The sequence below is a fragment of the Urocitellus parryii genome, chromosome 8, assembly GCF_045843805.1.
Source record: "Urocitellus parryii isolate mUroPar1 chromosome 8, mUroPar1.hap1, whole genome shotgun sequence".
Lineage (NCBI taxonomy): Eukaryota > Metazoa > Chordata > Mammalia > Rodentia > Sciuridae > Urocitellus > Urocitellus parryii.
Genome location: NC_135538.1, coordinates 57,052,857 through 57,077,178, shown reverse-complemented (window position 1 = coordinate 57,077,178; position 24,322 = coordinate 57,052,857). Strand labels below are relative to the sequence as shown.

Sequence of the window (24,322 nt, the reverse complement as noted above, 5' to 3'; positions counted from 1 at the left end):
GGCTGTTCAAATTTTTGATTTTTCAAGAAAAACTGCTTATATTGGTAGATAAAAGTCACAGTAAGTGTTCCATTAGTGTCTACAGATTGGAATCTAAATCTTGTTTAGTCAGACACACTCTTTTTGGAAAGTAGTTGAGAAAAACTTGGCCACTACTTTCTCATCTTCCCAGACATCCTAACTGATCTAGGAGGACCCTTGATGCTTTGGAACAATGGTTTCACAGCATCATTTTTCTCTTGGGATAAACTTCTAAAATATCACACAAACTGCATAAGTATAATGCCCTTCTATGACATTTTTTTTTTTTTTTTTTTTTGCTAAGAGCTTCATTTTCCCTGCTAAATTGGAATTTTTTTAAAAGGGAAGTTAGAGTGGCTAAAAGGTTTGAATGCTCTTGTATAGAAGTGTAGGTCAGGGGACATAGTCTCCTCTGAGGTTCCTAATTTTCATTTTTGTCCTTTGCATCCATGATTAAAAGAGAACTGCATATACAATCAGTATTTCTTTTATTGTCCTTGTTCAGTTTGCACATCATAGATTCAGCTTATGAAAATCAGTTGGGCAGCTGCCACCACTACCATGGTCCCCGGCAGCAGCTGCCTTGCCATGGCTCACCTCCTGTCATGTACCTTCCTCCTCCAACAGAATGGATTTCCACATTGTTCCTAGGCAGCTTCCCAGAAACATCTCTGTGTTGGTAAAAATATAAAAGGTTATTTGCCAGGGTTTCACTGGTAAACAGGACATCTTTTATACCCAGCAGGCATTGGAATATGACACTAAACTTGTTGGCGGAATCACTACGGGAAAGAGAGCAAGACACATCTGGGCTTATCTGACATTAATCCTATGAAGGACAGAACAGACAGAAGGGACAGCTTCTGTCACTTATATCCCTCCTCCTCTTGCTGCTACTGCCATTGATGAAGCTGTTAAGGCAGAAATGCCCTTGGTTGTGTGAATTATGAAGTTTTCCCACAACCGGACAGGGTACCAGTCAATCACAAGCTGCTGTCCCGGGAAAGGACAAGGCTAATCAGGCCATTGTTCCTGGAGAATGCAAAACTGGCCTCATGCCTGGACATATTTACAAGAAAAAAGAATTGGTATTGTATCCAGATCTGGTGCCCTGACTTGTGAAGCAGTTCATGAGATACCACAATTGGGAAGGGTCAGACTTTGTACATGGCGTTGGGGGATTTTTTTTTTTTTTTGTACCAGATATTGAACTCAGGGGCACTTAACCACTGAGCCACATCCCCAGCCCTTTTTACTTTTAATTTTGACACAAGATCTATCTAAGTTGCTTAGAGCCTTGCTGAATTGTTGAAGCTACCTTTGAACTGTGAGCCTCCTGCCTCAGCCTCACAAGCCACTGGGATTCATTTTAATGGAACAAATTTTATTGACTGCCTTGAAATCTTTCTGAATGATTCAACCAACAGAAGAGATCCTATTGATTGATAAAATTGGTTGTTATGCTGGGAAAAAAAAATGCTGTAGAATTTTGAAGCCACACAATTCAGGTCCAAATGCCAAGCCTGTAGTGTCCCTCATTGCTAGTTTAACTGTTCCTACAGACAGGAGAAAGGATTACCCAGGGATAATCATTGCTGGAGGAAAAAACATAGCTAAAGGGAAGACCTCTTGCCCTTCAGAGTGCCAAAGTTGTACACAGTGTATCTCCTGCACACCGAGGAACCAACATCTACAAGGAATTTGGAAAGAGAAAGACGCTATCCTATGAAGAAAAAACAAATGAAACGGTCCCAGTAACTGCAGAATGACTCATGATAGACAAGTGAACCAGCATCAATTTACTTCTCTTATCCCTGATTCTCTGCCTATGTGCCTAACACTGATCTTTCATTATAACAGGAAGCCAAAACAAGGTTTGGAATGTCCTAAATTGACATATTTTACCTATTATATAATAGAAACAGCCAATAAATCTACTACTTGAATTTTTTTAAAAAAAATGAATTAGTAAATTTATTCTTTTGTTCCTGATGAATATATGTAAAATAAGAATTTCTGTTCTTTAAATATCAGAATCAAATTAATCTGGAAGACCATCTAAACTTTGTATCTTTGAGAGAAAGAAAACTGAATTATTAACTACATTTTTTAGTAGTTATTCATTTTATTTTGGGGTCAATTTTGGTAATATTTTTTCTCACGAAAATCATTTTTTAAATTTTCATTTTTATAAGTTGTTCATAGTATTCATTCATGGTTTTTAAACAATTTAGTGATTTTTTAATTTTATTTATATTTGACCTCTCTTTTTTAATATATTTTCTTTAGTTGTAGGTGAACATAATACCTTTATTTTTTATTTATGTGGTGAGGATCAAACCCAGGGCCTCACACATGCGAAGCGAGCACTCGACAGTTTAGCCACAGCCCCAGCCCTTTAACCTCTCTTTTATATAACCATGTATGATCTATATTTTCTTTTATATTCTCAGAAAAATTTCAAATGTTTATTTAGAACTTTTTTGTACTTTCTCAATCAGTGTTGCTAAAAATTTGTCTATTGAATTAGCTCTTTCAAATTATAAGTTTTAGATTATGTTGATTTGTGCTTTGGGGGGGTTATAATTTCTTTAATTTTTGCTCTCATCTTTATCGTTTCATGTTGTAGTTTTTGTGTTCATTTATTTTATTTACATTCTTCTAGTTTCCAGGATAGAACATGAATCATTTTTTTTCTAAATTTCTCCTTTTTAGTAAATTTTCCTCAAATACTTCATTAGATCCTCCCATAAATTTTGATATTTTTTATTTTTAATTGATACATAAAATATTTTAAAAATTATATGTATTAATGGGATACTATATATTTGAATAAATGTATACATTGTATAATATTTAAAATTGGTTAAACTGTTATCATTTCTTTATAGAAAACTTTCAAACTGCTTTCTTCTAACTTTTTGAAATACACAGAAGTTAATTGTTATCTATTGTCACCCTGCCGTGCAATAGCACACCAGAACTACTTACTACTCTCTAACCTATTCTCCCCAGCCTCTGGTAACCACCATTCTACTCTCAACTTCTATGAGTGAGACCATGTGGTATTTATCTTTCTGTTTCTAGCTTATTACACTTAATATAAGGAGACACTTCTCTCCACATTGTTGCAAATGGCAGAATTTCACTCTTACAATGTCCCATTATGTACCACATTGTCTTCATCCATTCATCAGTTGATGTACACTTAAGTTCTCTCCATTTTTAGGTATACAATAAACATGAGGATACAGGTGTCTCTGACACATTGATTTCATGTCTTTTGACTATATATCCAAAAGTGAAATTTCTGGATCATGTGGTAGTTCTATTTTTAATATGTTACCCTCCATACTGTTTTGCATAATGACTGTACTATTTACACTCCCACCACTGTGCCACTATTCCCTTTCTCTGCATCCTCACAAGCTCTTATTATCTTTTGTCTTTTTTATAATAACAATTCTTACTATGGTAAGTTGATAGGATATCTCATTGTGGTTTTGATTTGCATTTCTTTCATGAATGATGTTGAGCAATTTTATATATATATGTTGGTCACATATATCTTCTTTTGAAAAATATCAATTTAGATATATTGTCCATTGTTAATAGAGTGATTTGGTTTTTTACTATTGAGTTTGGGGAGTATCTTACATATTCTAGATATCAACCTCCTTCCTGTCAGATGTATAATTTACAAAAAAAAAATTTCCTATTTTTTAGGTTTTCTCTGCATTCTGTTGATTGTTTCCTTTGCTGTGTAGAAGCTTCTTAGTTTGATGCAATCCCATTTGTTGACATTTGCTTTTGTTTTCTGTGGTTCAGAGTCTCATCTAAAAAAAAAAAAAAAAAAAAAAAATCCTTGCCCCAAATCCTGAAGCATTTCTCCCATGTGTTCTTCAAGTAGTTTCATAGCTTCATGTTCCACCTTTAAATCTTTATTCCATTTGAGTTGATTTTTATAACTGGAGTGAGGTAAGGATCTAGTTTGATTTTCTGTATGTGGATACCCAATTGACCTGGAACTATTTATTGAAAAGTCTGTCCTTTCTCCAGTGCATATTCTTAGCACCTTTCTTAAAAATCAGTTAGCTATAGATGTGTGAGTTTACTTTTAGCCTCTCTATTCTGTTACCGTTGCTCTATGTCTGTTTTCACATTAATTCCAAGTTGTTGGGTTTTTTGGTTTTGGTTTTGGTTTGTTGTTGTTGTTTATTTTGTTTTTGGTTTTGTTTTGGTTTGGTTTAGTTTTGGTTTTCTGATTTTTGTTTGGTTTGGATTGGTACCAGGAATTAAAATCAGGGGCACTCGACCACTGAGCCACATCCACAGCCCTATTTTGCATTTTATTTAGAGACAGGATCTCACTGAGCTGCTTAGCACCTCGCTTTTGCTGAGGCTGGCTTTGAACTCTCAATCTTCCTGCCTCAGCCTCCTGAGCCTCTGAGATTACAGATGTGTGCCACAACACCAGGCTACCAAGTTGTTTTGAATGCTATAGCTTTGTAGCGTATTTTTAAGTCAAGTAGTATAATGACTCCTGCTTTGCTCTTTTTGTTCAAGATGGCTTTTATTATTCGGGGGGTTTTATGGTCTCATATAAATTTTAACATTTTTTTTTCTAATTCTGTGAAGAATGTCATTGGTATATTGGTAGGGATTGTATTGCATCTGTAGATCACTTTGGGTAGTATGCACATTTTAACAAATTTGAGTCTTCCAGTTCATGAACATGTGGTGTATTCCCATTTGTGTGTGTGGTGGGTGTGTATGTGTGTGTGTATGTGTCTTCTTTAATTTCTTTCATCAATTATTTAAATATTTTCAGTTGTAGATGGACACAATACCTTTATTTTTTATTCATTTTTTTATGTGGTGCTGAGGATCAAACCCAGCATCTCACACATGCTAGGTGAGTGCTCAACCACTGAGCTCCAACCCCAGCCCTTATCATTGTAGTTTGATAATTTTCATTGTAGAAATCTTTCACCTCTTTGATTAAATTTTATTCCTAGACATTTGGTTTCTGTTGCTGTTGTAAATGGGATTGCTTTCTTGATTTCTAGTTCAGACAATTCACCAATGTTGTACAGTAATGGCACTGATTTTGCATATTGATTTTGTATCGTACAACTCTACTGATGTTTTTCATTAGTTCTAATAGTTTTTTTGGTGCTATCTTTGAGGTTTTCTTTATATAAGGTTATGTTCAATTTGGATGCCCTTTATTTCTTTCACTTTCCTGAGTGCTCTGTCTAGGATTTCCATTACTGGCGAATAAGAGCAGTGAAAAGAGATACCTTTGTCTTGTTCTAGATGTTAGAAATTTTCAACCTTTCCCATTCAATATAATGTTACATATTTAATATATATTTTCGTTATCATACTTCTTGTGTTCTTAATTTGGGCCTGTCAGTTTCACCAAATGCCTTTTCCACACCAGTTGAGATGATCATGACTTTTGTTCCTCATTCTGGGATATGGTGTGTCATTTATTGATTTGCACATGTTTAACCATCCTTGCACCCCTGAGATGAATCCCACTTGATCATGTTTTTAGTGTGCTATTGAATCAGTTGATAGTTTTTCAGGGTCTTTTGTTTTTGTTTTGAGGATTTTGCATCTATGATCATCAAGGATATTGGTTTACATATCGCTTTATTTCTGTTTGGTCCTTGTCTGGTGTTGGTATCAGTATAATGCTGGCCTTGTGTATTTGGAAGGATTCCCTCTTCTTCAATTCTTGGAATACTTTACGAAGAATTTATATTCTTTGAATAGTGAAGCCATCTGGTCCTGGGCTTTTCTTTAACAGACAGTATTTTATTACTGATTTAATCTTGTTGCTTGGGATTAGCCATTTCAGGTTTTTTATTTCTTCATCATTCATTCTGGGTTTGGTGTGTGAGTCCAGGAATTTTTATTTCTCTAAGTTATCAAATTTGTTGATGTGTAGTTGTTCATAAAAATCACTAATGGTTCTTTTTATTTCCTTGATATTAGTTGTCTTTCTTTTCATTTCTGATTTTATTTGAGTATTTTCTCTCTTTTTCTTAGTTAGACTAGCTAAGGGCTTATGAATTTTCTTTATCTTTTCAAAGAACTGGCTCTTCATTTTGTTGATCTTTTGTATTTTTTAGTCTCTGGTTAATTTCTAGTCTCACCATTATTATTTCCTCCCTTTTACTAATTTTGGGTTTGTTTGTTTGTTTGTTTTTAGTTCCTTGAGCTTCTGTGATAGGTGGTTTATTTGAAGTCTTTCTGTTTTTCTGATATAGATCTTGATTACTATTAACTTCTCTCTTATTACTGCTTTTGCCGTATCTCATGTTTGGGGATGGTGTGACACCATTTTCATTTGTTCCAAGAAATGTTTTGATTTCCTTCTTGATTTATTTAATACTCAAGAGTAAGTTGTTTTCAAAAACAGAAGAAAGACAAATAGAATAGAGAAAGGGAATCAAGAGGGAGGGAGAAAGAGGGGGGAGGACAAGAACAGAAATTCTGTAGATTAGACAAAGGGGAATGAAGGGAAGGGAGGGAAAATAGGAAAAGGAAAGGCAGTGGAATGAATCTGACATAATTTTTCCTATGTACCTATATGAATCCACCCCAGTGAATCTCACTATCATGTACATCTGCAATAATGGGGAATTAGAAGAAGGTCTATTCCATGCTTCTATCAATATATCAAAATGGATTCTACTGTCATGTGTAACTAAAAAGAACCAATAATATTTTTTTTAATTTAAGAAAAAAAGAGAGAGGAAAGAGAGAAGGAAATGGGGAAGTACCTGAGAATTAAATCTAACAAATTATGCTATTCCCATCTCATGAACAAATATACCAAAATGAATCATATGTGTGTGTATATGATTGTGCATGTATATAATTAATACAGGGGCGATAAGTAGAGTAGAGCAAGTGGATAGTGGGAGGCAAGAAAGAAGGGAAAGGGAAAGTACTGGAAAATTAGGGTTATCAAATTATGTTATGTGTATGTACAAATATGGCATAATAAACACACTATTATGTATAATTATAATGCATCAATAAAAAACTTTAGCTGTAAAAACAGTTAAGTTGTTTAATTTCCATGTATTTGTATAATTTCCGATGTTTTTCTTCTTACTGGTGTCAGGTTTCTTTCATTGGATTTGAAAAAGATACTAGCTGGTATTTCAATTTTTAAAAATTGGTTTGGTTGATGTCCATTTCATAGTGTTGCATATGATCTTTCTGAATAATGATTCATGTGCTGACAAGAACAATATGTATTCTGCAACTGTTGGTTGAAATGTTTTGTAGATGCCTATCAGGTCCATTTGGTCTGTGGTACTATTTAATTCTTCTGATTATTTGTTGAGTTTCTAGATGGGTGATTTGTCCATTGCTGAAAGTAGGCCATTAAGGCCTCTATAATTATCGTATTGGTATCTATCTCTCCCTTTAGGTCTATTATTATTTACTTTATGTACCTTGATGCTCCATAGTGGGTGCTTATATATTTATTTAGAATTGTTATTTCCTCTTGCTGGTTTGATTCCTTCATCAATGTATAATGATCTTTCTTATCTATTTTTTTTACACTTTTTGTTTGTTCTTTTTAGTTATACATAACAGTAGAGTGTATTTTAACACATTATATATACCTGGAGTATAACTTCCCATTTTTGTGGTTGTATACTGCTCATGTACTCATTAATGAACATAGGAAAGTTATATCCAATTCATTCTACTGCCTTTCCCATTCCCATCACCCCATTCCCTTCATTCCCCTTTGTCTAATACAATGAACTTCTCTTCTTCACCACCCGCCTCCACCCTGCTAATTTTGAGTTAGCATCCACATATCAGAAAGAACTTTCAGCCTTTGGTTTTTGGGGCTTGGCTCATTTCTTTTAGCATATTCTCCAGTTCCATCCATTTACCAGCAAATGACAGAATTTCAATTCTTCTTTAAGGCTGAGTAATATTTCATTGTGTATAGGTACCACAGTTTCTTTATTCGATCATCTATTAAAGGACAGCTAGGTTGCTTCCACATTTAGCAATTATGAATTGTGCTACTATAAACATTGAAGTGACTGCATTACTGTAGTGCCGCAGCCCTGCTGGCTGGGCAAAATAACCGGTGGGGTGACGAAAAACTTGTGTACGTTGATACAGCAGGAGTAGGAGCCGTTTATTGTAGGACAGGAGCGGTATATATACATTCCACACAGCTTATCTTAATTAACATAAACTCGATACAGCAGTCAACCAATAAGGAATCCCCACACTTAATGGCTCGCTGGCGTTACTTCATAAACCACTCCCTCTGGCAAAATGCCAGGGGCCATCCAGACTTGTTTACAGGCTCTAACACTGTAGTATGATGTTTTTAAGTCTTTAGGGTATAGACCAAGGAGTGGGATAACTGGGTCAAATGATGGTTCCATTCCAAGCTTTTTAAAGAATCTCCATACTGCTTTCCAGAGTGGTTGCACCAATTTGCAGTCCCACCAACAATGTATGAGTCTACCTTTTCCCACACATCCTTGCCAACATTTATTGTTACTTGTATTCTTGATAATTGCCATTATGACTGGATTAAGATGAAATCTCATTGTAGTTTTAAATTGCATTTCTCTAATTGCTAGAGATGTTGAACATTGTCTCATATATTTATTGGCTAATTGTATTTCTTCTTCTGCAAAGTGTCTATTCAGTCCTTGTCTATTTTAATTGCTTTTAGTTTGAAGTCTGTTTTATCTGGTTAAAGAATGGCTACTCCTGCTCTTTGGGGAGAAAGGGTCTATTTACATAGAATATCTTATACCATCTCTTCACTTTCAGTTTACATATGTCCCTCAAGGTGAAGTGAGTTTCTTGCAAACAACATACAGTTGGGTCTTGCTTTATTATCATTTGGCCACTCTGTGTGTTTTTATTGGAGAATTCAATCCATTGACATTTAAAGTAATTATGAATAGATAAGTTCTTACTACCATAATTTTGTGATATGTTTTCTCATTTTATTATAGTTCATTTCTTTCTGTCTCTCTGTCTTGTACTCTTCATTTGTGGGTAATTTACTCTAGTAGTGTATTTTGATTCCTTGCTTATTACTTTTGGTCTGTCTGTTGTAGATGTTACTTTGTGGTTGACGAAAGCTATCACTTGATTATAACAGCTATTTTGAAGTGATAACAACTTAACATGGTCATAAAGAAAATAAACAAACAAAAAGTTCCTATAGATTTTTTTGCATTCTACTACATTCTTTTCTTTTTCTCCTCAAACTATATATTTTCAAATAGCCTTTCTTCAAACTCACTGATTCTTCTGATACATTCTCTACTGATGCCTTCTATCACATTTTTAATTTTGCTTACTATATTTTTCATCTCAAAATTTTCTATTTGATTTTCTTGAATTGCTTCTATCTCACTGTTAATTTTCCCTATTAAAGTATCACATTACTTCTCTGTCTTTTATTGAAGCTGGTGAAGTTTCTTTAAAACAACTATTTTTAATTCTTGCTCCAACAGTTCACCTGTACTGGTTACCATTTGATTTGTCTCTGGCATCTTATTTTGATCATTCAGGGACATGATGATTTCCTGAGAAGTTCTTCATGCTTGTGGGGATGCAACATCATCTGGACATTGACATACTAGATATTTTTACTCTAGTCTTCATAATCTGGCTTTGTGCGTGTCTTTCCAGAAATTCTAAGCAAGCTGCTTATTTTATCTGAGCCTGTAGTCACTTCTGCTATTTCCCCACTAGATAGCATCCTAAGTTCAGGTTAATAAAAAGTACCCTCTTGGTAAGTTCTCACTATTCCAGTACTAGATGGTAACCCAAGCCCAGGTGTGTCCCAAATCCACAAGTGTCCTGCTTTTCAGGATGAACCAGGGGAATACCTAAAACAGGAAGTCCATCTTTCCAAAGGCTCTTCCAGATGCCTGTCCACAGTCATTGACCTGTGATTAAGTTCTGCCTAGCTCTGGGCAGAATCAATGGAGCAGGACAACTTTCAAGCTCTTATGCCACTCCTGTGACCACCAATGCTACAAATATATATCCCACCTTAAGCCTATAGCACACCAGGATCAGTGCAGCAGTAGGGCAGAACCAAGGTCCACACTTTCTATGGGCTGCTTACTGCTGAGGCATACTCATGGCCCCAGACTTCTGCAACCAGCCACAAGTAATGCTGGCTGGAAGAGAAGTCTGATAGACTAGGGGTCATGTGTCTCTGTCTGTCACCAGGGTTATTCCAGAAACTCCATCTATGGGCACAGGCCTGGCAATGGGTGCCCTTAGGATCTGCCCAGCACTGAGTTCCAAAGCAAAGTCCTGCTCTAATTATCCTCAGTAAATGAAACCTTGCTCCATACTATGCCACCCAAGATTGAGATATGGTTGGTTAAGGCAGTCCTTGGACATGAAGGCTGATGATAATCTGGGTCACACCTGAGTCTCACAGCCACAGAGACCTACACTATTGGGATGAACTGGTGCTTAAGACCTAGTCCAAGGCTGATACTGATGCAGGTCAAAACTTGAGGCTATCCCCCCATCATGCATGTCTCTCAGTGATTCTAGGACAGGCCTTGAAGCCAGCATTAAAGACAGGCAGCCAGTATAAACAGGTAAATTGAGTTGGATCAAAGAATGGAGGCCAATTTGGGTCTGGGAAGTTGGAGATTGCCCCTGAGGGATTGAAATGCTAATGCCTTCAGAGCCCTTCCTCCACTCTTATCAAAATAACCTGGGGGGGGGGGGCGTGCAGTAGATGGCAGGCCCGAGGGAGGCCTCCACAGCTGATTTCACTCAGGAATCATAGCCATGCAGGGCCTCAGGCCTCAGTATTAGAAAAGGACTCCAGACTACTTACCCACACAGGTCTGCCAGGTGCCTTAGTGGGACCACTGGCATCAGCACCAGCACAGAATTCTCTGATGCTGCTCCCATGAAGGACACTCAGCTGCAACCCAGGCGCATGAACTTTGGCTGCCATTCCTGTGTGGACCCCCATCTACTAACACAGGGCTCCCCAGGTTGCCTCCATCTTGGTTCTTGACAGCTACTGCCATAGTCTCCTACTAATGGTAGCCTGCCTGAACCTGGGACAACACAAGCTCTGAAGAAAGCCAACAGCTACAACATAGCATGCCACAGAACTCATCTCTGAACGCATTGCACAACTCCATCGTCTGGCTCCCACAACCCGACCCGACACCCCATCACTGAAAGCAGCAGCCTCCATCTTGGGTTCCCTCCAGCACCATCTTTAGTGGGGGCAACTACCAGTTTGGAACACCAGACAGCCAGGTCCCCATAGCTTTCTAATTCCCCCCCCAAGTCCCCCACAGACGCTAACTCGGCAGAGTGACTGCCCAATTCAAACCAGCCCTCCAAAACGTGTGAACAGTCATCAGAGTGCAACACAGAAGACCCCCAGAAAGATATTTTCCTGATTAGGAAGTAGAAAAGGAGAGAGTGAGAGAGATACACTTTAGAGACTAATTTAGAAGGCAGGAACTTTGAGGTCTACAGGCAAGAAGAGGAGATAAGATCTGGTGCCCATGTCACAGGAACAGACCCGAAAAGGAAATCCTTGAGGTGCAGTCTCCCAATGGGGCCAGTCGGTGTCATACCCCACTTCCAGGTACCCTACATCCAAGACCAACCCTCACACCCTGGTAACCCCTACCATCCTGAGGGCAGAGATACCAACTAAGAACAGACAACCCCACCTACTGGATGAGAAAGGAAGCCGGAAAGATACTGATCTCCAACCAAAACAATCCTTGTTTTTTCCTTTTTTTTCTTCCTTCTCCCTCTCTATTCTCCCACCCTCACATCCCCAACATATGTGAAACCATGTACTTTGCCTGAATTAGGATAATGAGGACTGAGACAACTAAATATTACAGTTGTGTTGTATATTCTCCTCCTCCTCCTCCTCCTCCTCCTCCTCCTCCTCCTCCTCCTCCTCCTCCTCCTCTTCTGCCTGCCTGTTGTTGTCGTCATCATCGTCGTTGTGGTCTTCTTCTTCTTCTTCTTCTTCCTCTTCCTCTTCCTCTTCCTCTTCCTCTTCCTCTCCAATTTTTACCATTTTCTAATCTTTCTTAATATATATGTGTGTTTGTATTATGTACTTATGTCTTCCCTCTTACTTGTCTACCCAAAATTACTACCTCTCTATTCTACTGCTACTAACCTTCTTTAGATTTCTCTTTCATACTTCCTAAGATATAATAACTCTATAGCCTCATCTCATACCTCCTCAGCATATCTTTCCAACCTCACCCCTGGTTCTTTGTCCACCATCAGAAACTGTAAACCCTTTTACAAACCTACTGATTATTTTGTACATAATAATTAAATTCATCATTTCTGTACCGTGTGACCAAACTGTAAATGTCTTAATAACAACTATTTGTTTTTAGGTAGTGTTTTGTTCATATTGGGATCTGTTAACATTGTCCTTCCCCTCGAAGGGGAGGTTTTGGAACCCTACAGGTGCACAATAAGCCTACAGGGTAAAAACAGTAATGCTCAGATCCACAGAGCTAGAAAGGAAGACACATGAGCAACATGAAAAGACAAGGGAAGAAAGTGCCCCAAACAAATCAAGATGCCACAATATTAGAATCCATGGCCAGCACAGAAGATGAAATGACAGAGAAGATGAAATGACAGAGTTCAGGCTGTACATAATTAAAATGTTCTGTGAATTAAAGGATGATATAAGAGAGCAAATACAGGCAGCAAAAGATCATTTTAACAAAGAGCTTCATAAGCAAATACAAGAAGCAAAAGATTATTTCAATAGGGAGATAGCGGTTCTAAAGAAAAACCAAACAGAAATATTTGAACTGAAGGAAACAAACCAAATTAAAACCTCAATTGGAGAGAACCACCAACAGAGTAGACCTCTTTCAAGACAGGACCTCAAACAATGAAGACAAAATATATAATCTTGAAAAGAATGTAGACCACACAGTGAAATTTTCTAAACATGAATAATGAATTGGAAAACCAAATTCAAGAGACTTACAGAGCACCAAATTCACAAAAATCACAACTGATCCACACCAAGGCACATTATAATGAAAATGCCTAACATACAGAATAAGGAGAGAATATTAAAAACCACGAGAGGAAGGAATCAGATTATATATACAGGAAAACCAATTAGAATATGTGCAGATTTTCAACCCAGACATTGACAGGTGGAAGACCCGGGAACAACATATATCAAGCTCTAAAAGAAAATGGATTCCAACCAAGAATCTTATATCCAGCAAAATTAAGCTTTAGATTTGATGACAAAATAAAAACCTTCCATGATAAACAAGTTAAAAGAATTTACAGCTAGAAAACCTGCACTACAAAATATCCTTGGCAAAATATTCTTTGAAGAGGAAATGAAAAACAACAATGACAATCAGAAGAAGTGGGTATTACACTAAAGGAAAAGCTAAGCAAAGGAAAAACCAAGTCAAGATAAGTAACAAAAATGGCTGGGAATACAAATCATGCCTCAATAATACTCTAAATGTTAATAGCCTAAACTCACCAATCAAAAGACTTAGGCTAGCTGATTGGAACAAAAAAAAAAACCCAACAATATACTGCCTCCAAGAGACTCATCTCATAGGAAAAGACATACACAGATTGAAGGTAAAAGGTTGAGAAAAATCATACCACTCACATGGACTGTGGAAGCAAGCAGGGGTTTCCATCCTCATATCAAATAAAGTAGACTTTAAGCTAACCTTAGTCAAAAGAGAAAAAGGAGGACATTTCATACTGCTCAAGGGAACCATACACCATCAAAACATAACTATTATAAATATACATGCCCCAAACAATAGAGTATGTATGTTTATCAAATGAACTCTTTTTGATTTCAAATTGACCACAACACAATAATTCTGGGTGACTTGAACACACCTCTTTCACCACTGGATAGATCTTCCAAACAAACACTGAACAAAGAAACTCTAGAACCCAATAATACAATCAATAACTTTGACTTAGACAACCAGAGATATGAAAAAATGTACTCTATATGTGTAATATGAATTGTAATGCATTCTACTGTCATATGTAACAAATTAGAATAAAAATAAATTTTAAAAAAAGATAAACTACCCCTGCTCTAACCTTTGCTAAAGTAACCTGTCCCAGGGATTGTCCCTCCCTATAGGGAGTTATAAAAGATGTTAATGAACCCTGCCCCTTCCCCCATTCTGCCCAGATCACTCCACCTTGGCCCCTATAGCCCTTCTGCTTCTCATCTTTTGGCCATGACACAGGAGCATCTCCTGGGCCTAGTCATTTAAGCAGGAAGGAGAGTGATAAGAGGGAAGAGAGCAGGAGAATAAAGGAAGCCTAGGACATATAATAAAAGGCAGAACTCTCTCACTTCTTGGGATACCAGCTATAGCCCCCTTCTCTATCCCAGGAGAAGTCTGTGCTACCCCTTTTTAAATAAACCCTGCTTTATACTTGCCTTGGCATGCTTCTCTGATGTTATACTTCAACATGGGAAGAAGCAGAACCCTTCCCCAATAACCAGCAATATCAGCCTTAAGGCTCCATCCATGAGCCCTGATGTGGATATGGAGACTTTGGCTTCTGCCTGGTGTTCAGTCTCACTGAGCTCCAAAACAAAGTCCTATGATAGCTTCCATGTCCTGGACCCCAGAAAGTGGAGCCTTGCCTCCTCTCTGCTCCCCAAGGTTGGAAGTGAGTGCTGGAGGTAGTCAACTATCCAGCTCCTGCAGTTCCAGTGGGTCTGTCCACAAGTATTGGTTTAGAGTAGGAATTGTTTGAGTCTTTCAAGCATCTAGTTTTACCATAGCAGGCCTGGCACAGGCTTCAAATCTAGGAAATATACCTAATTCTCCCTGTCCCTCCCATAAGCAGGAGATGTCTTTCTCTGTGCTGCTTGAAGTTGGGGGAGTGGTTATAGGAAAACACTCTTTTTCCTGCCCTCTTCAATGTGTTTTGTCCTTTCACTTCACTACAGCCAGGCTCAGTGGTCTCTCACCTGGCTTGGTGGTCTCTCAACAGGCTTCCTTAACTCTTGTGAAGGTAGTTTGATGTATGAATAGCTGTTCAAACTGGTGCCTGTGGGGAGCTGACGCTACCAATAGCTACCATCTTACTCAGCTACCATCTTGCTCCACTCCTTATATACAGTACTTTTATTTTAATACAGCTCTTCTGGTTTCTTATTTAACCCATAAGTTACTTGAAAATATACTTTGATATTTCCAGCAAAATTAAGCTTTAGATTTTATGATGAATTAAAAACCTTCCATGATAAACAAAAGTTAAAAGAATTTACAGCTAGAAAACTTCTAAATACCTGGCAACTCTTCAACTTGTGTTTTTACTGACTTATGTTCAAAAAATTAGAAAAAATAATCTCTATTGTTGAAGATGATATAGAGGTCTGAATAGATTTCACATACAGAGATGACAGCAAACAGAATTTTTTCTCTCAATGCTTCTTAGCTCTTGATCTTACTTGTTTTTATATTCTCAATCTATCAGTTTTGTTATAATTGAGGATTTGTTGGTTATTCCTTTTTGTTCTTATTTTATATATTGGAGGGCACTTTGTTATATACACATTTGCTGATCATTGTGACAACTTGGTAGATTATTTATTTGTAAAATATTTTACAAGTGTATCTCTGTATACTTTTATTACTTGGAATTTTGTTTCATTTAGGGACCCTAACGTTCTTTAATTGGTATTTATACAATAGATCTTTTGGCATCCCTATGATATCAACTTTTCAGTGTCTTTTGGTTTGGAATTTTCTTAGATCCAGAGTAAAGCTGACTGAGTTGTTTTTTGGGGTTTTTTTTTGGGGGGGGGGTTGTGCTTTTTAGTTATACATGAGAGTAGAATGTATTTCTACGTATCATACATACATGAAATATAACCTTCCATTCTAGTGGTTGTACATGATGGGTAAAAATCTTAAATTTGAGAAATTTTATTAACAATTATCTTTTGAAAAAATCAAAGTGATAGAGTGCCAGGGATCCCAGCAGCCTGCAGCAGGGCCCCGGAGACCCAGGCCAACTGATTCGCGTGGCCTGCCCTGCGGCTACAGAAGGCGTGGCGCCTCAGTGAAGCCATTAATTGGCAAGCAGGGAGGTTAGGGAAGGCCATTAGGTGGAATCCCACCAGCCAAGCCCACACGGACCCTTGGGCCGAGCACGGGTTCTCAGAAGGGGAAGGAAGCGGTACAGTCCCATCCCCCACAGCGGACACTCCGCCGAGGCAGTCAGCGGCCACCATCCGGGAAAGCTGAAGGATACACCGCCACTCTCCTTCAGAGTGCGACATCAAAACAGGTCGGTGTCATTCAGCTCACCCCCCAGACAGCGGGAATTCGCATAAAATCTCTCCTAGGCTTGCCGGGAGAGGGAGTATCAAGCTGAGCCTCCATACAGGCTAGGGGGAAACCAGAGACACCTGACCTCCAACCCCTCCTCCCAGTAGCAGCCAAAAGGAAACCTGGCTAGCCAGCGCTGGGGGAGGGGCAAGCAGAAAAAATCAAAGTGATAGAGTGCCAGGGATCCCAGCAGCCTGCAGCAGGATACACCACCACTCTCCTTCAGAGTGCAACATCAAAACAGTGGACACTCCATCCAGGCAGTCAGCGGCCACCATCCGGGAAAGCTGAAGAATACACCACCACTCTCCAACAGCTTGCAACATCAAAACAGCCAGCAGCAGGACCCCGGAGATCCAGGCCAACTGATTCGCGCGGCCTGCCCCGCAGCTACTGAAGGCGTGGCGCCTCAGAGAAGCCATTAATTAGCAAGCAGGGAGGTTAGGGACTGCCATTAGGTGGAATCCCGCCAGCCAAGCCCACCGCCCACGCCCGGAACAGGCCCAGCGTCCTGCCAGCATTGTAGTCACGACACCCCAATTGGAATAGGGACAGAGCAGAGCCGCCTTCCACTCCCGGAACAGGCCCAGAGAGCCGCCAGTGTGGTAGACACGTCACCCCAATAGGAGTAGGGGCACAGCCGCCGCCCGCACTTGCAAGGGAGACTTTTCAAGTATACAAGAGCAACATAAATAAATAGGGGGTAAATTTCAAAACACAACAGTTGCACCAAGCAGAAAGAAACGCGAGCAGTATGAAAAGACAAGGAAAGAAAGGACCACAAGCAATGCAGGTCAACTCAACTTTAGAAGAGGTAATAGCTGCAACAGATGGAATATCAGATAAAGAGTTCAGGATATATATGCTTCAGATGATCTGGAGTCTCAAGGAAGACATGAGACAGCAAAATCAGACAATGAAAGATCACATTGACAAACAAATCCAGGAAGTAAAAGACCAATTTCACAGGGAGATAGAGGTAATAAAAAACAAACAAATTGAAATTCTAGAAATGCAGGAAACAATAAACCAACTTAAAAACTCAATTGAGAATACTACCAGCAGAGTAGATCACTTAGAAGAGAGAACATCAGACAATGAAGACAAAGTATTTCAACTGGAAAAGAACATAGACAGCTCAGCAAGTCTGCTAAGAAACCATGAGCAGAACATCCAAGAATTATGGGACAATATCAAAAGACCAAATTTAAGAGTCATTGGGATACAGGAAGGCACAGAGCTCCATTCCAAAGGAATAAACAGTCTATTCAGTGAAATAATACGAGAAAACTTCCCAGAATTGAAGATTGAGACAGAATCCCAAATCCTAGAAGCCTACAGGACGCCGAATGTGCAAAATCATAAGAGATCCACACCTAGACACATTATAATGAAGATGTCCAACATACAGAATAAGGAGAGAATTTTAAAAGCTGCAAGAGAAAGAAAGCAGATTACATTTAGGGGTAAACCAATCAGGATAACAGCTGATCTCTCAACACAGACTCTGAAAGCTAGAAGATCCTGGAATAACATATTTCAAACACTGAAAGACAATGGGCTCCAACCAAGAATCGTGTATCCGGCGAAATTAAGCTTCAGGTTAGAAGATGAAATTAAAACCTTCCACAATAAACAAAAGTTAAAAGAATTCGCAGCTAGAAAACCATCTCTTCAAAAAATCCTTGGCAAAACATTACAGGAAGAGGAAATGGAAAACAACATTGAAAACCAACAATGGGAGGTAGGACAGTAAAGGGGGGAAAGTAGTCAAAGAGGATAACAAATCAGGTTTAGTAACATCAATAAACAAATATGGATAGAAGAACAAACCATATCTCAATAATAACCCTAAATGTTAATGGCTTAAACTCACCAATTAAGAGACACAGGCTAGTAGAATGGATCAAAAAACAAGACCCAACAATATGCTGTCTACAGGAGACGCATTTGATAGGAAAAGATATACATAGACTGAAGGTGAAAGGTTGGGAAAAATCATATCACTCATATGGACCGCGGAAACAAGCAGGAGTGTCCATACTCATATCTAATAAAATAGATTTCAAGCCAAAGCTAATCAAAAGGGATATAGAAGGACACTTCATACTGCTCAAGGGAACCATACACCAACAAGACATAACAATCATAAATATATATGCCCCAAATAATGGTGCAGCTGTATTCATCAAGCAAACTCTTCTCAAGTTCAAGAGTCTAATAGACCAACATACAATAATCATGGGAGACTTCAACACACCTCTCTCACCACTGGACAGATCTTCCAAACAAAAGTTAAATAAGGAAACTATAGAACTCAATAACACAATTAACAACCTAGACTTAATTGACATATATAGACTATACCACCCAACATCAAGTAGCTACACTTTTTTCTCAGCAGCACATGGAACCTTCTCAAAAATAGACCATATACTATGTCACAGGGCAACTCTTAGACAATACAAAGGGGTAGAGATAATACCATGCATCTTATCTGATCATAATGGAATGAAACTGAAAATCAATGATAAAAGAAGAAAGGAAAAATCAAGCATCACCTGGAGAATGAACAATAGGTTGCTGAGTGATCAATGGGTTTTAGAAGACATCAAGGAGGAAATTAAAAAATTCCTAGAGTTAAATGAAAACACAGACACAACATATCGGAATCTTTGGGACACATTGAAAGCAGTTCTAAGAGGAAAATTAATTGCTTGGAGTTCATTCCTCAAAAAAAGAAAAAACCAACAAATAAATGATCTCATACTTCATCTCAAAATCCTAGAAAAAGAAGAGCAAAACAACAGCAAAAGAAGTAGAAGGCAAGAAATAATTAAAATCAGAGCTGAAATTAATGAAATTGAAACAAAAGAAACAATTGAAAAAATTGACAAAACTAAAAGTTGGTTCTTTGAAAAAATAAATAAAATTGACAGACCCTTAGCCATGCTAACGAAGAGAAGAAGAGAGAGAACCCAAATTACTAGCATACGGGATGAAAAAGGCAATGTCACAACAGACACTTCAGAAATACAGAAGATAATCAGAAATTACTTTGAATCCTTATACTCCAATAAAATAGAAGATAGTGAAGGCATAGATAAATTCCTTGAGTCTTATGATCTGCCCAGATTGAGCCAGGAGGATATAGACAACCTAAACAGACCAATAACAATAGAGGAAATAGAAGAAACCATCAAAAGACTACCAACTAAGAAAAGCCCAGGACCGGATGGGTATACAGCAGAGTTTTACAAAACCTTTAAAGAGGAACTAACACCAATACTTTTCAAGCTATTTCAGGAAATAGAAAAAGAGGGAGAACTTCCAAATTCATTCTACGAGGCCAACATCACCCTGATTCCGAAACCAGACAAAGACACATCAAAGAAGGAAAACTACAGACCAATATCTCTAATGAACCTGGACGCAAAAATCCTCAATAAAATTCTGGCGAATCGGATTCAAATACATATCAAAAAAATTATACATCATGATCAAGTAGGATTCATCCATGGGATGCAAGGCTGGTTCAATATACGGAAATCAATAAATGTTATTCACCACATCAATAGACTTAAAAATAAGAACCATATGATCATCTCAATAGATGCAGAAAAAGCATTCGACAAAGTACAGCATCCCTTTATGTTCAAAACGCTAGAAAAATTAGGGATAACAGGATCATACCTCAACATTGTAAAAGCAATCTATGATAAGCCACAGGCCAGCATCATTCTGAATGGAGAAAAATTGAAGGCATTCCCTCTAAGATCTGGTACAAGACAGGGATGCCCTCTCTCACCACTTCTGTTCAACATAGTCCTCGAAACACTGGCCAGAGCAATTAGACAGTCAAAAGAAATTAAAGGCATAAAAATAGGAAAAGAAGAATTTAAATTATCACTATTTGCAGATGATATGATTCTATACCTAGCAGACCCAAAAGGGTCTACAAAGAAGCTATTAGAGCTAATAAATGAATTCAGCAAAGTGGCAGGATATAAGATCAACACGCATAAATCAAAGGCATTCCTGTATATCAGCGACAAATCCTCTGAAACGGAAATGAGGACAACTACTCCATTCACAATATCCCCCCAAAAAATAAAATACTTGGGAATCAACCTAACAAAAGAGGTGAAAGATTTATACAATGAAAATTACAGAACCCTAAAGAAAGACATAGAAGAAGACCTTAGAAGATGGAAAAACATACCCTGCTCATGGATAGGCAGAACTAACATCATCAAAATGGCGATATTACCAAAAGTTCTCTATAAGTTCAATGCAATGCCAATCAAAATCCCAACAGCATATCTTGTAGAAATAGATAAAAGAATCATGAAATTCATATGGAATAATAAAAGACCCAGAATAGCAAAAACAATACTAAGCAGGAAGTGTGAATCAGGTGGTATAGCGATACCAGACTTCAAACTATACTACAGAGCAATAGTAACAAAAACAGCATGGTACTGGTACCAAAACAGGCGGGTGGACCAATGGTACAGAATAGAGGACACAGTAACCAATCCACAAAACTACAACTATCTTATTTTTGATAAAGGGGCTAAAAGCATGCAATGGAGGAAGGATAGCATCTTCAACAAATGGTGCTGGGAAAACTGGAAATCCATTTGCACCAAAATGAATCTGAATCCCTATCTCTCGCCGTGCACAAAAGTTAACTCAAAATGGATCAAGGAGCTTGATATTAAATCAGAGACACGGCATCTGATAGAAGAAAAAGTTGGTTATGATCTACACGCTGTGGGATCGGGCTCCAAATTCCTCAATAGGACACCCATAGCGCTAGAGTTAACAAATAGAATCAACAAATGGGACTTACTCAAACTAAAAAGTTTTTTCTCAGCAAAAGAAACAATAAGAGAGATAAATAGGGAGCCTACATCCTGGGAACAAATCTTTACTCCACACACTTCAGATAGAGCCCTAATAACTAGAATATACAAAGAACTCAAAAAATTAGACAATAAGATAACAAATAACCCAATCAATAAATGGGCCAAGGACCTGAACAGACACTTCTCAGAGGAGGACATACAATCAATCAACAAGTACATGAAAAAATGCTCACCATCGCTAGCAGTCAGAGAAATGCAAATCAAAACTACCCTAAGATACCATCTCACTCCAGTAAGACTGGCAGCCATTAGGAAGTCAAACAACAATAAGTGCTGGAGAGGATGCGGGGAAAAGGGCACTCTTGTTCATTGCTGGTGGGACTGCAAATTGGTGCAGCCAATTTGGAAAGCAGTATGGAGATTTCTCGGAAAGCTGGGAATGGAACCACCATTTGACCCAGCTATTCCCCTTCTCGGTCTATTCCCTAAAGCCCTAACAAGAGCATGCTACAGGGACACTGCTACATCGATGTTCATAGCAGCTCAATTCACGATAGCAAGACTGTGGAACCAGCCTAGATGCCCTTCAATAGATGAATGGATAAAAAAAATGTGGCATTTATACACTATGGAGTATTACTCTGCATTAAAAAATGACAAAATTATAGAATTTGGAGGGAAATGGATGGCATTAGAGCAGATTATGCTAAGTGAAGCTAGTCAATCTTTAAAAAACAAATACCAAATGACTCCTTTGATATAAGGGGTGTAAACAAGGACAGGGTAGGGACGAAGAGCTTGAGAAGAATATTTACAGTAAACAGGGATGAGAGGTGGGAGGGAAAGGGAGTGAGAACGGAAATTGCATGGAAATGGAAGGCGATCCTCAGGGTTATACAAAATGTCATATAAGAGGTAAGGAGGGGTAAGTCAAGAGAATACAAATGGAAGACATGATTTACAGTAGAAGGGGTAGAGAGAGAAAAGGGGAGGGGAGGGGAGGGGAGGGGAGGGGAGGGGAGGGGGGATAGTAGACAATAGGACAGACAGCAGAATACATCAGACACTAGAAAGGCAATATGTCAATCAATGGAAGGGTAACTGATGTGATACAGCAATTTGTATACGGGGTAAAATCGGGAGTTCATAATCCACTTGAATCAAACCGTGTAATATGATGTATTAAGAACTATGTAATGTTATGAACGACCAATAAAAAAAAAAAAAGAAAAAAAATAAATAAATAAATAAATAAATAAATAAATAAAAAACAATTATCTTTCACATGCTTATCCTCTAATATGTCTTTCATCCTACCCCCTCCCTTGGTCACTCGTATACAGTGAATATTAGAGCATCTCAATCTTTCATGCTTTTTAACTATCTTTTCCATATAGTTTCTTTATGTTGAATGATGGATGAGCACTTCCGTACTATCTTCAAGTTTATTATTTTCTTTTGACTATGTCTATTCTAGAGTCTGCCCAATATATTGCATTTTTTGTTTCATTGATTACATTTTTATTTCTGAGGTATTTGATTGTATTTATTTTCACATTGACCAGTATATTATTTTATTCCCCTCTGGTTTTGTCTCACATTTTCCATATTTTTAACAACCATTTCAAAGTCTTTCTCAGATGCTCTACAATTAATTAGTCAGAATATAAGTTCATGTTCTGATTTTGGTTTTCATTTTCATTTTAGGTATTTTCCATAGCATCATATTTTTTCATGAGTTTGAGAATTTTTATTCATAGGATAATTTTTAGTGCAGGTTTTTAATTACCTCCATGCTTCTTCCTTCATGTCCAGAGGAGTGAACTCCTATTGCTTCTGTCCAGCCAATATAGAATAAACTCTTCTGATGATAGTGACGGCTGCATGTGATACTAATCTGCAGTGCACTTCTTTCAGAGCACCTTTGTGATGTACAAATCTAGACTAGGTGCTTCTTTAACACTCCTCTTCTTAGAATACAGTAATTGCTATTTACTATAGATTTCTCCCCCCCAAAGTCTCTATGCTCTATGAATGACAGGACCTGAGCCATTTGGTTCACCATTATATAACCCAACACCAAGAAAAATGCCTGAAAAAGTAACATTGGTCAAATAGTTGCTGAATGAAATAATCAAAAGTTTGCATCACTGCCATTGTGGTACCATTTTCTCAAGCCCCATGTGGTTAATGTTGGCTCTCTAAAGGAATGACTTTACTAGGTGATGGATGCATACTTCTGAATAGTGATTTAGTAAGCACTTGGCTTTTAGTTCCATTGTTATTTCTTTTTTCTGAGTTATTTTCACACTGGGTGGATCTGATGGGCCAGCAGCTGTGAAACCTGGCAGGATGAAGGGGATGATATCTCACACTCTGCATTTTGTTCCATTGGTGTAATTACTATGATGATTGTAGATAAAACCTGCTCCTACTTATTATAATTCCCTCTTTGAATCTCAAAGATGAAGGGTTTCACAAAGATCTTTTTCATTTCATTTCTTTCTGAACAGAAACAATAAAATTAGCTCCAAGTCATTACTCAGCTGTCAACAAGGAAGTTTCTACAGCATACTCACTCACTGTCAATACAAGTGAAAGTCCTCGATGCATTTGTACCTTCTCACAAGAGGCTGTTGGGAAGCATATCATTTCACAGTTTACTAAGAAACATATTGAAATTGTTTGTAAAAATGCAGAACAATGTCTCTTGACATTTACAAACTATTATAATTTTACTTACATATATACTGTTTCATTTTTAAGCTCTCAGGTAAGTACTATCATAACAAATAAAATATACACATTTTCTTTTTACCAATAGAAAGTTTTCATTTTATGTCAGTTTTAGTAGTAATATTTATCTGACATTTATACTAAGAATTTTTAAGGGGAGCTTGATTTGTATCAACAAGCTTCTTCAGTAAAGACAATAACTATGAGTTAAATATTCAAAAATTCTTTAGAATAAACATATGAACATTATCCATTAATAGGCAGTAA

The 24,322-nt window shown here is 37.8% G+C and overlaps 1 pseudogene; it reads left to right on the top strand.

The window, feature by feature from the left end:
* The first annotated feature begins 582 nt into the window (after nucleotides 1-582).
* LOC113183367 (succinate--CoA ligase [ADP/GDP-forming] subunit alpha, mitochondrial pseudogene) overlaps nucleotides 583-24,322 on the top strand; it is an 81,493-nt pseudogene continuing 57,753 nt past the window's right edge.